This window comes from Elaeis guineensis, chromosome 10, assembly GCF_000442705.2.
Source record: "Elaeis guineensis isolate ETL-2024a chromosome 10, EG11, whole genome shotgun sequence".
Lineage (NCBI taxonomy): Eukaryota > Viridiplantae > Streptophyta > Magnoliopsida > Arecales > Arecaceae > Elaeis > Elaeis guineensis.
The window spans coordinates 54,915,057-54,920,303 of NC_026002.2; the positions used below are offsets into that span (position 1 = coordinate 54,915,057).

A 5,247-nucleotide genomic window follows, 5' to 3' on the forward strand; every position below is an offset into this window, starting at 1 on the left:
TTGCTGGAAAATTGAGCTAGCCTGCTCAGTTAGGTGGACTTTTCTTGGTATTTGTGCCTTTGATTTTCATTTCTGTGTACACAGGTCCTTTAGAAATTTAGCATAGGTTGGAATTTGCTTAATGGCATCGAGAAGAGGTAAGTTTATCTGAACCTGTTTAAATAGTTCCAACATTTCATTCATTTTTATACCCTTCTTATCAAGAGGCAGAGAGGATTCTAAAGCACTGGGAAATGGAGCTTTAGGTGCAGGTGCTGGGTTAATAGGTTCTTTCTTCTCTTCAAGTTTCTTCTTTTCTGTTGTAGCTGAAATTGGTTGCTCTTGTTGTTGGATTACTTCAGGTTGATTTAAGATTTTTTCGCTTCTAAGGGTCATAATCGATTTGGCATGTTCGGAAAAAGTTTCAAGACCAATGGAGCTTTCAGCCATGTACTGTCCTTTTGGGTTATTAATAGGCTGACTGGGTAATTTGCCTTCTTCTCTCCTACTGAAAGCTGTTGCTAGCTGACCTATCTGGATCTCTAGCTTTGCTATTGATTGCGTATGGGAGTGAAGGAGTTGGGTATTCATTTCTAGTCCTTTAAGTGCTTGCAGTACCTTTTCTTCGAAAGCTGAGCTATGAGTACTCGGAGTGGGTTGAGGAGGGTTCTGGTATTGTAGCTGGAATGGATGCCTATAAGTCGCATCCGGATAACCTAATCTTTGTTGCACTGGAGGAACCACTGGTTGTGATTTTCATGAGAAATTCGGATGGTTTCTTCATCCCGGATTGTACGTACTAGAATAGGGGTTGTTCTCTGATCTATGAGTAGTTTGGGCTTGATGGACTTGTTCTTGTACATATTCAGGAAACTGTGGTGCAACCGGACAATCATTCACACAATGAGTGGGGCTCGAACACAATGCACATATATCTTGTATCTGACGGGATGGAGAAGGTGACTGTCCTATACTTAATAATCGATCTAACTTTTGGGATAATTCATCTACCTTATGATGGATATCTATGGCATTTCCTACTTCATATATTCCACCTCTTTTTGGGTTTAACATGGGTTTATCTCTAATAGAGGCAGACATATGATGTAATGAATTTTCACTTAAAATTTCAAACAGTTGCCATGCCTCATTCTCATTTTTCAGCATGAATATCCCACCGCATGATGCATCGACCATTTGTCGATGTCTTTCAGATAGCCCATCATAAAAATATTGGATTAATTGCCACTTGGGTACAGCATGATGGGGATATTTTCTAATAAGATCCTTTAATCTCTCTCATGTTTCATGAAATATTTCTCCATCTAATTGGGAAAAACTAGTTATGGCTTTCCTTATTTGATTAGTTTTTCCTATGGAAAAATATTTCTTGAGAAACTCTCCTTGCAGCTGGTCCCAGGTTGATATAGTCATGGAATCCAAAGTATGTAGCCAGTATTTGGCTTTGTCCTTAAGTGAGAAAGGGAATAATTTTAACCTAAGAGCATCATTGGAGAAGTTATGAATTTTGACAGTTGAGCATATCTCAAGAAATTCTTCAAGATGTTTATAAGGGTCCTCATTACTAAGTCCATAAAATGAAGGTAACATTTGGATTATACTGGACTTAATTTCATATTGGGTGGCCTCCACAGGGGGCACTTGAATACAAGGAGAGTAAGTATATGTGGAAGGAGTAAAGTACTCCTTCAATTGCCTGGGTGGATCATTCTCTTGATTTCGGTCCATATTTTTACGTCTGTTGGCTCTAAAGGTTCTTTCTATTTCTGAATCAAAAGATTGGATTTCTGGTCGTAACGATCTACGGCCAAGCATACACCTTACAATTATACTTTAGAGCAAACACAAAATTTTTTTTTTATAATATATATTTTTTATAATAAAGTGAGAAAAGAATGAAGAAAATCTAAAGAGAAGAACCTAAGAATCTTAAATCTATGAAAAGGAAGAAATTAGTTAATGTTTAGATGTTAATTACAATCAACTTAAACAAGCATAGACTCTCTATCCTAAGGTTAACTTAGATCTAGATAGCTCCTAACTTTCAAGACCACCTTTGAGCACTCCAAGCTCAAGATTGACTAACTGACTCGGCCAGGTAAGCGTAAGATGTGGGAGGTTCCCTGCTCGTTGCTTTCCTTAGACACTAACTGAGTTGGCCAGGTCAGTCAACGAAACCAATTAAAAACCACTTTCTTTAACCACTTGCCTTAGACACCAAGCAATTAACCAATCCGCACTCGGTTCAACTCTAGAGCTTTCTTGTCCTATTGAACTTGAAATTTCTAGGGCTGACGTCTAGTTGATTTTAAAATTAAGGCTTGGTTTAATGTAAAATGAAGGATATGATTTTTGGGCCAAGGAAGGGTGATCAAATCCCCACCTTATCTGATTAATGGGTTATTGCCCTTAAGATTAATTATGGAGATGCAATGCAAAGAAACAAGATGTCTAATCAAGTTAGAAATTTTTATATTTGAGGTTACGCTATTTTAGTTAAGTGTTATGAAATGTCAGTGGCTCTTTTTTTTTTTTAAAGGTTTATAGTTTTATCTTTTTATATATTTTTTATTTTTTATTTTTTAGTTTTGTAAGAAAATAAGTTTAAGTGATTAAGTCCAAAAAGCAATAAATCACTAGGCTATAAAAAGTAGCAAATTATTCTAACCAGAAAAATTCTAAAGATTAAAAAGTAGTAAATTAGTTATGCAAGGTAATTATGTAATTATGCAAATAAGATTATCTAGTTAGAAAGCACTAAAAAAAAAATTTAAAGCGAGAAATAAAAATTGAAAAATATTTTTTTTTAATTTTTTTTTTTAAATTTTTTAATTCAACCATGCCAAGATCCCCGGCAACGATGCCAAAATTTGATGCATAGTCGTTGATAGCACCAAAAATAACTCTACTCACTACGTAGGTAGGATGAGTCGAGATCGTATCTTCAGGGACCTTGGGCTAAGTTGAGATTGCAAAATAAAAGAAAGAAGCATTGTTTTTTATTTAGAAAATAAATTATCTTAAAATTGATGCAATAAGAAAATAAAGAGCTCGGGAGTTTTGAATTAATTTTGTACTAGCAGAGTTGTATCTTTTTTTTTTAATTAAATTGATGCGATTAATCTTAAGAAAAATATCTATCTTTTCTCAGCATGCTCCGTACCCATAGATCACGGTGCATCTCCAGAAAGTACTAGGTAAACAACTCTTCTTTCCTCGGTATGCCCCGTATCCGTAGATCATGGCACGTCTCTGGAAAGTAAAAATTGTTCCTAATATTAATCTAATAGGAATGCATAAATAAAAGTATATGAAAGAGAGCAAATAAAGAACTCATGATAATTTAAATAAAAAAATATAATCTTCATTGCATATAAAGAAATACAAAAAAAGTTTAGAACAATAAACCCGCTCTGTGCCGTTACAAAGTTTCTTCTCCACTCCCGAGACTGCTAGCCTAGCTGCTCATGAAGTAGTCCCTTTTTTTCCTCTATGCAAGGCTCTAGAAGAATTTTTGGGGATATCTCAAATAGAAGTACAAGAGCCTTTTTATAAGTATTAGGAGGAAAGAGTTTTACATGATTTTTTGATATGGGACTAAAAAAAATACTAAAGATCACGCGTCCAAATGCCGCACCCGCATCCGCGTCTGCCTGCATCCGCCCCGCGTCTGCCTTGCATCCGCGTGTTCATGCGTCGCCTGCGCTGCCGCGATCCATGCTTGCCCGTGTCCGTCCTGTGTCCGCCCCGCGTCTGCCTCGCGTCCACGCCCGGACCCACGCGCTCACGCGCTCGCGCGCGCTGTGCTGCTCGCCCAGGAAAGGAACATCATGAATCAACTTCACGCTACCTTTTTTATTCCACTTCCAAAAAGAAACTTTTGTTTCTTCATAATGACATCTATATCCTTTTTGGAATCCTTGCATAGTATCTTCATTTTCTATAATACCGGATGCGTCTTTCTTTTATTTTAATTTTATTTTAAGTCCAATTTTCTTCAAACTTGAGTCTTTTTGATCTATGAATCGGACTCTTTGTATCGGCGATCATCTTTTCTGTAAAACATAGAAAGAAACATCAAATTCTTAATAAATAAGATAAATTAAATATAATTTTCTGCTTTAAAATACTTAAGTGTTTATCATCAACCATTCAAGATGATGAAGAACATGAAGACAAATAGGATGAGAAAGGTGAAGAACAACAAGAACAACCTCTAGGTACAAATGATCTACCTAAAGAATGAAGGTATCATCACAATCACCCCAAGGAACTAATCATTGGTGATCCTACACATGGTGTAAGAACTCGTTCTTCACTTAGATATGTATTCAATCATTTTGCTTTTGTCTCTCATCTTGATCCTAAAACTATAGATGAAGCTGAAAAAGATTATAATTGGATAAATGCAATGCAAGAAGAACTTAATCAATTTGAAAAAAATAATGTATGGATTTTAGTTTCAAGATCTAAAAATTATTCAATAATTGACACAAAATAGGTATATAGGAATAAATTGGATGAACATGAAAATGTGATAAGAAATAAAGCAAGATTAGTTGCAAAATATTATAATCAAGAAGAAGAAATTGATTTTGATGAGACCTTTGCACCTGTTGCTAGATTAGAAGCAATTAGACTTCTACTTGCATATGCTTGCTTTATGAATTTTAAGTTATTTCAAATGGATGTCAAAAGTGCTTTTCTAAATGGATATATTGCTGAAGAAGTTTATATAGAACAACCTCCAGGTTTTGAAAATTATGTTTTTCTTAATCATATTTTTAAATTAAATAAATCATTATATGGTTTGAAACAAGCACCTAGGGCTTGGTATGAAAGGCTAAGTAAATTTTTGCTCAATAATAGTTTTTCAAGAGAAAATATAGACACAACTCTTTTTATTAAAAGAAATCAAGATGATATCTTAGTTATTCAAATATATGTCGATAACATTATTTTTGGATCTACTAATGAAACTCTTTGTCAAGATTTTGCTAAGCTCATACAGGAGGAGTTCAAGATGAGCATGATGGAAGAACTTACATTCTTCCTCAAACTCCAAATCAAATAAATAAAGAAAAGAATCTCCATCATCCAAACCAAATATACAAGAGAACTACTCAAAAGATTTAGAATGGAGGGTTTCAAAGCAATTGGTACACCCATAAGTCCATTATGTAAGTTTGACAAGGATGAAAGAGGTAAAAATATTGACTTAAAATTTTATAGAGGCATGATTGGTTC

General features: G+C 34.8%; 1 non-coding gene across 1 annotated transcript; it reads left to right on the forward strand.

Moving 5' to 3' along the window:
* The first annotated feature begins 1,235 nt into the window (after positions 1 to 1,235).
* LOC140852311 (small nucleolar RNA R71) lies at positions 1,236 to 1,341 on the forward strand. Its single transcript, XR_012135215.1, has one exon. It is a non-coding gene; the product is annotated as a small nucleolar RNA R71 (small nucleolar RNA).
* The last annotated feature ends 3,906 nt before the right edge of the window (positions 1,342 to 5,247 follow it).